Raw genomic sequence first — 12,066 nt, forward strand, 5'->3', positions numbered from 1 at the left:
AATGCTCCTTCCTTCCAGATTAAGGGAATTGGTCAGGGTTAAGTCCTATCACTTGGAACTGCAGCAGGTGCAGGAAGGGTAACAGGCTGAGCGCACCATGGCCATTGCCCCAGCTGCGCACTCACAGTTCTTCCTAGGCACCAGTTCCAGTAATCACACATCTCCACGATGAGTCAGCCAGCAAGGTGAGCCAACAGGAAGCCGTGCCAACATAATGTAGAAAAGGAAGTTTTCTCTTGGCCCAATGAGTTGAAGTGATTCACCATGCAGGCTAATAACTCCTGTATCAGGGAACAAGAGAAAAAGAAAAGGAGAAGCAAATCTGCCCCTTCTGGAAGCCATGCACAGATTAGGTGTAATACTGAGCTTGCTTAAATCAGAATGATCCCCTTCCTCACCACAGTATGTGTTCTTACCAAAAACACTTTTAAAACGCCATTTTCTGTTACTGTGTTAACTTTGCTAATGTCACAGTTTAATTATGTGTTGGCAGCATGCTTCATTAACTTCCTTACTGCTTTTGCCAAGGGTTGGGGTCAGATTAGCCATATTTTGGTAACTGCTTACCTGGGACACAGCAGGTATGTTCCAGGATAAAGACTCAACATTATTCCCCTAGTTCCGTGTGCAGGCTTTCCAGCTCTAGTTTTAAAGATGGTTATAAACCAGTGTTTTTCATTCATTCTTGTTACATGTAGAAGAAGAAAAAAAAAATCCATTAAATATAGGTAAATCATTCTGTCCATTTTCCACATGAAGAAAAATTCACTGAATAATTTTTTTTTTTTCCCCCTCACTGGAGTGTTGCTGTCTGTGTCTGACAGCTAAATTACTACTGTGTTTTTCTTTCTGCTTTGTGGAAACACCACTGGGTGGAGATCTATCATATTGGCTATGTATATTTTCACTACATTTCCCTAATTAATTACCCCTCTTTCCAAACTGTTGATTTACCCATTGCTGTCAGCTTTCCCAATTTTCATCTATATGCACTTCTTTATTGTTGCCTATCCCTCCCCTTCTGAGCAGCGTGTTTTATTTTAAAACCAGAAAAATCTCCTTTCATGACACTGAAATTGTGTCACAGAATAACACATTTGTGAAGAACTCTGCCAGTTTCCATTTGGATTGCACTGAAGCATTTCCTCAGTCTTTCTTACCCATAATTTTTAGCAGTTTGGCACTTTTATAGCACTAAATGCCCAAACACATTGCCTGGTGGAACTCATCACTCAGTGCACGGGATGAGGCTGCAGTAACTTCCAGAGAGTGGCACACAGCGCAGTGCTGTCCTAAGATTCTTGTTGGCTTTTCTGTATGTGCAGTTGGTTGCATTACCTTTATAACTTACCTTAAAACTATTGCACAGCTGTCACTGCATCTCAGCACACTCAGATCACTTCTTGAGTTGGTTGACAAAACAGTCCAAAAACTGCACTTCCTTCACAGACTGTGCAGTCTGTGCATTACATGGAAGATGCAGTGGAGAGCACAGGGAAAGAGACAGCTACGTGGCAGTGTCCAGCACAGGCACATGAAAGCAGGAGGGCTGAAATAGGCATTGTTCTGCCTGGCTTTTGAAAGAAAAGCGGAGGCAACTCGTGTAAATGGGAGCAACAGACATCCAAATGTACCCACACACAACCGTGGTGAGGAAAAGTCAAAGATACCTTTTGGACTAAGTTCTGCCTGGTGGAAGAGTTTATCATGAATATTATGAAGTTACTGCTGTTAATCAGAAACTCTTATTCTGTCATTCCCTGGTAAATAAGAGAAACAAGGTTTGCTTTGATACACACATGTACATTCACCAAAATTATTTTAGTCATTTTCCATTAAAGATTAACTTCTCACAATATTTTTCAACCCATTGCATATTCCAGCATATTATCCTTATCTACCCTCAAAGTTTTCCCTTGCACCTAATTGCTTTTCTTTTTCAGTCTCCAGCAAATTTGAACATGTTTATTGCTTCACAAGCCTCAAACCACGCAAGCTTTTATTAATTCAAAAAATTAATTTTGTGGTTGGCATGTTCCCTCCACCCATCTCCTTAAGCTGTTCCAGCTGCTTTCCAGTTCTCTTGGCACGGCTCTGGTTTGTAGCACAGGAGATGACTGGCAGCCCTGGCACTCCGACAGCATTGCTAGCTATGCCTTTTCTAGGAAAGGGACAGGTCACAAGATGTAATGAATCATGTCTTATCACAAATCCCTCTGTTCAGTTCTTTTAAAGCATCAGGTCTTCAACCTGGTTAGAAATAATAAATAAATAGAAATAGCAGTTTTTCCTCCATTTGATTCTCCTTTGTGAGATTTGTTAACAAGGAAACGAGCCAGGGCACACACTCCAGCTCTGTCACTGCTTTTGGAGATGTTACAGCCATTTACAGCCAGCGTGATTAAAAATCGTGGGAACACACCAGCAGCTTGGGGCTGGAGGACAAAGTAGCTCTAACTGTATGCTCAAATCAAGTCCAGCAGCCTTTCTTAACGGGCTTCCCAGGAATACTTTGATTTCATAGCCATATATATTCCATCTGAATGTACTCTGGTGGATCTGAACTGAGTACAGGTCCCAATAAAGCTGGGTGTTACCGACACCTTTATGACTTCCTTTGAGTAGAACAGTTTCTGCATGTGACACTGAGTGCTCCCTTCCACAGCCTTTTCCCAGTACAGCAGGTTTGCACTCCTTTGTGACCCTACACTTTCCCCTTGGGAGGCACAGATGTGAATGATGCCAATCAGCTACGTAGCATTTAGTGAGTGCCATTTCTCAAACTGACTACTGTACTTTATATGTCTTTCCACTGTTATCTCTCATCTTCAGCTATAGATTCCTGAGGTCTGTTACCTGCTGCGTAGTACCTAGCTGCCAGGACCAAGGGTTGTACATACTTCTGCAGTACAGAGAACAAAAATCTTTTTGCTTTTAGAACATTTGTAAGGCTTTCCTCCTTTGTACATGATTTCTAAATCAGCAAACACAAAAGCCTAACAGGAGATCACATTTGTGTACAAAATCCATCTTGTGCCAAAACTAAGATATCCAAGTAGCAGAGAAAATAAATCAAAACCCACTGTTTATTTATTTGGTCTCCTTAATATGTTAGTGTGTTCCACCCTGCTTTTTCTGGTAGGACTGTATAAATAGGAGCCTTATCTCAGAGTAGGTTCAGAGACCCACCTCTGTAATGCACAGGCACACAGCTGGCCACATCTGGCCCTCAAAGCTGGAAACACACCTTTGCCAGCACTGTGCCACCCAGTCCTCCCCATGGATGACCACAGAGACTCCTGGGGGACACATCCAGCCCCATTTGTTTGACTTTCTCGGCAAGGAGAGTCTGTTCCTACTTTTTTTACCTTTGTTTTTCCTAACCTCAGCTACTTCCAGGCTGGGGCTCACTGCCAGCAGTGGATCAGCAGGGCTGGCACAAGCACTGGCACTGGTGCCATGCACTGGGTGCTCCCACACATACCTGGCACCTGGATGGAACAGGGGCTCCTGAACCAAGTGTCCAAGCTTCTGAGGGCACAGCCAGATGTACAGAGTGCCCTGTGAGATGGTGGTGAGCAATCTGCAATTGCAGTTTTAGTCTTTTAGATGAGTCATACACAGCCACAAGCCTTTAAATGTCTCCTTTTAAAGTTTCTTAAACTACACTAGCAAGTCCAAGTCGTTAAACAATTTATTATCACTTCTCTGCCAGAGCATCTTGTGAAACAGCTTACAGAGCAGATTGTACACAGTACCCAAGACTGTCACAGCTGAAGCCTTTCTTTACTTGTGTCACCCTATCCCTTTTCTCCTTCTTCCAGACATTCAGTTCTTCTTGATTTTAAATTATTTTGCCAGATATTTTCATTACAACAGCAGCATATCTAGTAAGTCACCTCTTTACCAGCAGTCTCAGTAGAAAGAGAATTCATTGCTCCATTTATTGGAGCAAGATCTTAAACAGTCACATTTACAGTAGATAGAATAAATATCATGCTTTCCCATTCCTGTAGCTAGCCCCACGACTGCCAAGCAAAGCAGCAAGGAGGCTGTGCCTGCTTCCAGCCTACTGCTCAGGTACATACTGGTAGAGCAACTGACTTTTCTAAGAAGTATTCCAGTAAAACCCAAGCCAGCACAGACATACCATAATAAACAAATAAATAATAATAAACAACACACCATAATAAACAAATAAATGAAATGCAGGCAAATCTCAAACACAAGAATTGAGAAACATCACTTTTGCCTAAAGAAGTAAGTTTTCTTGCATTTATTATTTGGCTGCAAGTGAAGAAACAGTTAAACAAGTCTGCCTCTGCCCAGCCACCACAGAGGAAAGATTCAAATTATCGAGCAGCTTTCATAACTGGAAAAGCAGATATCCTCTCAAGTTGGAGGATGCACACACACGCTGCTAATGGACCTCACCATCTAGCAGCACAATGTTTTTATTTTATATTAGAATTGCTTGAAAATGGGGCCTTTAATACCTCTATTGTTGAACATTTCTCCCTGAAAGTATGTTTAAAGGACTTTGATAATCAGACTCATTTCCTTAATTTCAAGCATATCTGAAAATGTATTATCCCAAGCTGATGGCATCAAAGAACGAATTAGGAATAAAGCCAAGTGAATAAAAACAAAGATATTTCCTTTCAGTTACTGTGCTGCCTTCACAGGCTGCAGAGCATTAGATTACTGAAATACCACTGGCACATTCTTCAAGATCTGCTAAGATCAGTGCCTTGCTTTCATATCTTCAGCATGGAACAAGAATGCAATCCTTGTTACGCTCAGTCTAGCAAAGGCTCTTCTGTGATGAGCAGCTTTAAATATGCAACACTGGGAAAAAAGTCTTTGAACTAGTGTTGTCCGCATTCCTGGTTTCCAAGACATATTTATCATAGCAAAGTTGCACTGCTGAACTGAAAAATAAAAACAGCACCCTGGCTTTGATGACCTTTTTAAGGAAAGATCAGGCAGCACATGCAGCACTTGCGTTCACCTACTTCTACGTGGGTTGTGCAGAAGCTACTGCAGCTGCCCCGCATCCAGCTGAGGGCCTGCACACACCTGTCTGCTTCTGATAGGATCTGGCCCAGAGGGGACCACGAGACTTGGACAAGTGCATAGAATCATTGCATGGCTTGGGTTGGAAGGGACCTTAAAGCCCATCCAGTCCTAACAGCTGCCGCGGGCCGGCTGTCCCCCACCAGCTCAGGCTGCCCAGGGCCCATTCAGCCTGGCCTTTAACACCATGTAGCTATGATCCAGAACAGCACCCTCACCGGCCGCGCAACCCACTGTTCTTATGATAGCATTCCTACAGCATGTTTTCATCATCTCCTACTACTCCCGCCTGAACCCTCTTCTGGGTGGGACCCGACAGCCTCACAGCCCTTCTTTGCACACACCCTCGCTGCAAAGGCCCACCCAGCTCCAAAGGCCAGCCGCAATATCACGGAAAATGGCCACGGTGAGCAGGGCTGCAGCACAGCCAGCACCAGGCACTGCATAACGCATGTGGACTTCACACAGGGAGAAGGCACAGCCACAGTGCTCTGAAGTGCAAGACGCAGCCCCATCTCCAGCACAAATAACTCTCTCAAGCCACACCGGCTTGACTTTGTCCCCACAATACCCAGAAGTGTCTGACATGCTTCTGAAGACAGAAGGAGGATTTAAGGCACCATGCCACAGCCCCTCAGCTGCAGGATGAGGAATTCTTGCCTGTGGGATACTCACAATGTTTCCACAGATCTGCCAACAGTAAATGTGTGATGTCTGAGAAGGGATGAAAACAAGCCTCTGGCAAGAAGGCAGTGTTCCTGCATTGGCAGTAATTAAGCTGAAGCCACAAAAGCACACAAGCTCATCTCACCAGCTAAGATTTGTTGCAGCTTTACCCAGACTAAATTCTCCATCCAACCTTAAGTTAAGCCCTGTTACAGCACAACAAGAAGAGAAGCTTGGAGAACACCAGGGCAAGCTGTTAGCTGGGAGCTCAGGCCCACCTTCTGGCTTCAGCTCTGCTCCCGTGCCTTAGCTTTGCCTATCTATGAGAAGATGGGGGAGCACCTCCTAGTCAGGCTGGCAGGCAACCCCTTTCGTTCCCATGCACTCAGGTGAGAGGGATTCACTACAGCCCAACAGAAACCTACCAAACTCTCTCCTTGCCTAAGCCTATGCCAGAAGACAGCCTCCCCGGTGCTCTTCCTCCCAGGGTTCAGCAGCAACCCCAAAGGTCCACTTCCAAGCAACAGTTCTTGCTGAATAAGTAACCCCCAGATCCCTTCTGTCATCCTTTGCTCCCTGAGGTCCTTCCTCTTGCATCTGTAAAGTATTAGCGTAAGAAATGACTCTCTGCAGCCCCACCCTGATGAGGCAAACTCACCTGCATCCTCAGGATAGGTCATACCCTGACAACCATCTGGCTGCTTAATTGCTCCAGACATTGCAAGGGCTGTCCAGACAGCACAGGCCTCAGGGCAGGAGAAGACAAGTGGCTGGAGAACAGCAGTGAAGCAGCTGCTCCCTGTGGCTTTCAACCCCATGCATTTGGGCAAGCAAGTGGAAGCATGCTCACAGTGGCTAGGTAGGAATGTGAAAGAGCAGAGCTTGCGTGAGAATGCTTCTCACCACCACATACGTGTGCAAAGGTGTGCGCCCACCTACACACTGATCCAGGTTTTCTTCCTGCCGAGGGGAAGGAATGCTGATGTAGAAGGCTGGTGGAGAGCTCACCCAAAGGGCCTTGTTTCCAGAGAATTTGTCCTTGCAACCATGGTGGTGTCAGCCTTTAGTCATGCCAGTGTCCTTGGCTCAAGCACCTCCTGCACCATCCCAGAGCAGCAAGATGCAGCAGCAGCCGCACAGGAAAAACCTTCTTCTCAGCTCTGCTTGCTCACAGCATTCCCACCCTCACCATTGTTTTGGGAATAGGTGGAAAATGTCAGCAGGGCGCTGGGTGCGGGGGGAGGGGTCAGGAAAAAGGAAAAACAGATGATTAGATTTTTTTAAATCAGCCAATAAGTTATATTAACTTTTCCACTGACCTTCTGTTGGGTCACATTATCAGGCTGGTGAATATGGTTCATGAAGATAGCATTATGCTCAGATTTCAAGCTGTGTAGAAAGTGCATCCCAAGCAGTTTGCCAAAATGGAAACGTCAGCTCTGCCAGAGGGCTGTGCTGCTGGGAGGCAGTGCTGCACGTTGCCCTGTGAGGGAAGCAGGATCCAGCCCCTACCAAATATCCCATTCCAATTCCTTGCAGCACTCTCTCCATTCTTACTTAAAAGGCCCAGATCCCAGGAGGGTGAGATTTTGCCAACTGTGCCTTTTACTGCTTTTTCCTTGGCACTGCTTGCAGCTGTGACGGCACTGAGGTGAGAGACAGCTGCAGGTGCTGGGCACATACATGGAGTGGGCAGCACTGCATCCCCAAGCAGCACCTCACCTTCTGCATGACCACAGAGCTACTTGCATTGGCTTCTTGTGCAGCTGCAGTGCTGGAGCACCAGCAGGGAGGCTGGGGATGTTGGTGTCTCCCAAAAGGCACAGACTGGTGCTGCACTCGGTGAGGACAAGGCAACCGTGCCTTGGCAGCTGGGGCAATAGAACAGGGCAGGGGGGAAAGTGTTCCCCAAGCTGCTGGGGCAGAGCTTGCCAAAGGCCTACACTCATCACTTGCAGTGGCACAGTAGCATCATGACCCTGTCCTGGTCTCCATGGAGAGCTGCTTGGTCTCCCTCACCCCTGCTAGCCTAGTGAGGCCAAAATTAGCCTCCCCTCCGCGTGCGCTGAGTAGAAGAGTCACAATTGTATCTCAGGAAGACATTATTGTACTCCATGAGTCCTATCTTATCAGTGAGAGGAAAATAGGACTTTGACAAATTGCCTCTGCTGCAGCTGGGGTAAGCACATGATTCTCAGGAGTCGCCCACCCGCCAGCACTGCCACGGCCACTATTGTTCCCATCCCAGCACTGCGCGGGGCCTGGGCTGTGCGACCCTCCTGCTAGGAAGGAGCACGCAGGGCCCCACGCATTGTGTTTGCAGCCGGCGCAGTGGTGGGGAGGCGGCTGGGCTTGGATTGATCCCTTTACCATCAGCTCTGAGTGCTGATAAGGTGACATCACCGGCCAGAGCGGGGACTTGAACCTTTTTGCAAGGAGATTCTTATCAGTGGACTCTGGCAGGGCTGCGTTCATGCTTCAGCCAGCAGCTGAAAGCAGGGCCACCCCATGAGTCTTTGACACGATAGGAAGGGTTTGTTTTGCCTCACACAATGGCTGCTCAGATCCTGTCCCACAATGCTGCAGAGAAGCATGAGGAAGCCTCACAGCACATCAAAGGCATGACTTCTCCACCAGGGACTGAGGTCCCTGTAGGCATGAAGCACCCACTAAGAGATAAGTGCCATTCTCAGCCTTGGGTCTGCTCCCTCTGGTCTCTGAATCAATTCCTTCTTTTGGCCCTTCTTCATTGTGGCAGTGCCCATACTCCCGCTGTGCTGCACTCACCACCCACCACCACACTGGCTATGGTGCTCACTACGGTGCCCCTACCTTCACTGCAAGCTGCTCCACTGCGTGGGCATGTTCCTGCACAGCCCCCAGTTCAAGTGAGGATGAGGGAGCTGTGCACAAAGTACAGAATCATTAAGGTTGGAAAAGAGCTCGAGGATGAAGTCCAACCATCAACCCTTGTCCCTCAGTGCCACATGTCCATGGTACTTGGACACTTCCATGGATGGTGACCCCACCACCTCTCTGGGCAGCCTGTGCCAGTGCACCACCAGTCTTTCCAAGAAGAAATTTTTCCTAATATCCAACCTAAAACAAGTACTTGTTGTCAGAGTGCTGACAGCTTCCTCAGAAACATCCACGAGAGGACCTGGCCCTGCCTCACCAGGCACAGCCACTATCCAAAATTTGATTTATAATAGTGAGACACAAAAAAGTCACTGGAGCAGATCAGGGTCCACCTCGTCCTGGCAAACCTGGGCCAGGTCATGGCCAGAGCAGAGCTGCGTGGACATAGCAGAGACGGCAGCACAGTGACCTCCTTTCACCCACCCTTCTGCTCCCTGCAGCACAGCCCTGCGACTTCCCGAGACAGCGGAGGCAGCCCCAGCTTCTTGCTGTCCCCATATCATTCATCTGAGCTCTGCCGCCCAAAATATCCTACAGCGATTTCCACAGCTAATCTGGGCTGCCTCTGAGTATGCCTCTAGCCAGATCAATGTCAGACCTGCCTGTCTCTGTGCTCTGAGGCACAGTAATGGTGCTCCAACACCACCAAACCCATCACATCTTCTTCTCAAAACTCACCCCACTCACACTGCCCCAGGACCACCCGCCAGGCACTGCAGGGGCCCCAGCAGACATCTTGCTGCCACTCCAGGGAGCAGCTGGGGTGCCCACCACTTGTTTCACTGTGTGTTATCTTATCGCCATAGGAAAGGCAATACAGCAGAAGAATTTCCTCTCCTTTATCTTTCCAGCCTTTCCATTGTCTGGTGTCTGGAGTTCTGAGCCTCACCACTCAGCAATTCACACAGGCCCTTGGAAACCTGGTTGCAGAGTTCTTATCAGCCTGAGCTCTGCAAAGTCTCCTTCTGCCATGGCAGGGTCTGGCCTCCCAGTGCCCCATCCTCACTTTGCAGCACATTTCCCACTGCCCGAGAGAGGTGCCAGCTCTGCTCCTCACTTGTGCAGTGCAAAGCAGCATAGAGCTACACAGGTCCCCATCCCAGATCCTCTGCAGCTCTGACACAGCTCAGGCCAAGCACCCGCCGCCTCCCACCCAGCTGCAGGGCCAGGGCAGCAGGGCACAGCCCACAGCTTTGAAAGCTTCAGACAAAGCAGTACTTTGTGTGTCACAAATACATCAGCGTGGGCTGCGAGGGCCCCAGGATGCCACACACTGCAGCTGCAGCCTCAGCAGCGTGCAGGTGGCCCATGGCACTTGCACATGCCCAGTGCTGTAACGCAGCCTGCCTGCTCCCTCGCCATGACTGCACCCACAATGCTACAGCTTTTTCTGGTCCACACCACACATCTTATGAGGCACCAAGTCACCCTAGAGAGGAAGGTACCTAGGCACAGTCCCTTTTTCAAATCCCAACTGGTAAGGGAAAGCCATTCCACACCCATGTTCAAAGGAGGGCACAAGCAGTCAGTGCTGGACAAGAGCCGCTTCTTCCCATAAAAAAACGGAACGGGCTAGAATTGAAACTAAAATTTTTATATTTCTCCTTAGCAATGCAAGCAAAGCGCAAAGCAGAACTAATTTAGGTTTCGATCCTTCTTGTGCACTCCCTCGTCCTTGGGCAATGTGAGGGAAGGGCTGAGGAGAACAGGAAGTGCTGGCTAAGTGAAACTTAGGGTGTTTAACAGAGGGACTGCCTGGTTTCCCTGGGACCCGTGCAGTGGCATTTCGTGAGCATCATCCTGTACTGCCAGAAGCACAGCCACTAAGCCAGGACAGTCTTGCCCTCAGTGCTCATCCCTTGGGGACATAACACCTTTTGGAGTGGCCCAACACAGACCCTCCCCACCCACCAGACCCTGGCAGTGATCATGGCCTCTGTTATCCCTGCATGCCCAGGTGAGCATATCCCCAAAGCTGCCTGGGCCAGAAGCTGCTGCCAGAAGTACGAGGTCAACCAGCTGCGAGGCAGGAGGGCTGCGAGGCAGGGACTTCCAGTTGCCCTCTTCTTGCAGCAACAGAAGCCTGGCTGGGCTGTGGAATTGCCCACTGGGACATAACATTTCTGTTTCTTCGTCACAAATGTTACGACACCAAAGTGACAAAAGTGCAGGGGGACATGGCTAGCTCAATGCAACAGCCCAAAGCCAGGTTTGCTCCCCACAGCAAGCACAGGCCTTCCATACCAACACCATCCCAGGGACAGGCCCTTTTGCATAGTCACAAAGAATCAGTGGGACAGAGTTCCTCTGACTCAGGAGCAGCTCTTCTTTTCCTCACCCTCACAGTGACCTCCTTTTGTGTCCCAGGATGTCGGACACTTCTTGTCTCTGGCTGGGCAAGGTCGTCCCCTAACGGCAGCAAAGGGGATTTCAGCATCCTCCAGAGAAATACTAAGCATTAATGGGCAGTGCTAAGACCGTACAGCTGTACAGCACTCGCCCAGGGTCCCAACTTCTGGTCCTCTCATCCAGGAGCAAACAGGCACTGGCTGGCACACCTCCTGTGCTTTCTCTCTCTATCTTGAGTTCCCCACCACATCCCAAACCAACTCTTCAAGTGGCAGCACAACAGGCAATATTAGCAAGCAAAATAAGCCACTAGCAAGCAAAGCAAGCCCCTAAGAGGGGAGAGAAAGCTCTGGGTGCTGTTATACTGCAAACTCACAGCTGTAGCTGGTCACAGCCCGCATGCTCCCTCCATGTGAGCAAATGGCACTCAAAAATGGAAATTTGATGCCTACAGAAAGCACTGAGAGAGGCAGAAAGAGGCTCACCCAGCAGGTGGCTGCAGCAAGGCACAATGCCTGCTTTGTGCAGTCTCGTGGCAGCAGCAAATTTTGCGCTGCCTCATGCCTGGCAGCTGCTCAGGGATGCTATGCTGAGCTGTCAGCACTGCTGGCCCAGCATTCCCCAGCAAGGGTAAGGCAGGGCAGATGTGGCTCATCAACAGACCAAACCACCACAGGAAAGCATTAAAGCACTAACTGAGCCACAGTCCTTGACTATTATTTAGCTTGCCTACTGCTCAATAGCAGCATAAAACATTAACAAGCTTTTGGGTCCAGAACTCTTATTTATAATTCTTCCTCTATTGAAGCAAAAGCCTTTTAGCACAGCAAGCAGCTGTCTGCATGTAACACACTTCAGCAAACACTGCTGGCTCAGATTTATGCTGTCCTCCATTCACTCATGCAGATACCACAAGTGGCTCAGCAGCTTCTGCAGCAGAAGGTTTCTGTGAGCAAAAAGCAGAATTTCTCAGGGCCTGCTGCTTTGGATATCAGTCATTCAACAAGATTTGGGATGGCCTATCCAACAGGGAAGCTCACAGAGACCTAACTATCT

The 12,066-nt window shown here is 48.5% G+C and overlaps 1 long non-coding RNA gene across 1 annotated transcript; it reads right to left on the minus strand.

The window, feature by feature from the left end:
* Positions 1-9,783, minus strand: LOC122161607. Its single transcript, XR_006169229.1, has 3 exons — positions 1,352-9,783; positions 568-684; positions 1-281 (listed from the first exon to the last, which is right to left on the minus strand). It is a non-coding gene; the product is annotated as an uncharacterized LOC122161607 (long non-coding RNA).
* Positions 9,784-12,066: the final 2,283 nt, after the last annotated feature.

This window comes from Centrocercus urophasianus, unplaced genomic scaffold, assembly GCF_019232065.1.
Source record: "Centrocercus urophasianus isolate 14NV4802_14NV808 unplaced genomic scaffold, USGS_Curo_1.0 seq_19, whole genome shotgun sequence".
NCBI lineage: Eukaryota > Metazoa > Chordata > Aves > Galliformes > Phasianidae > Centrocercus > Centrocercus urophasianus.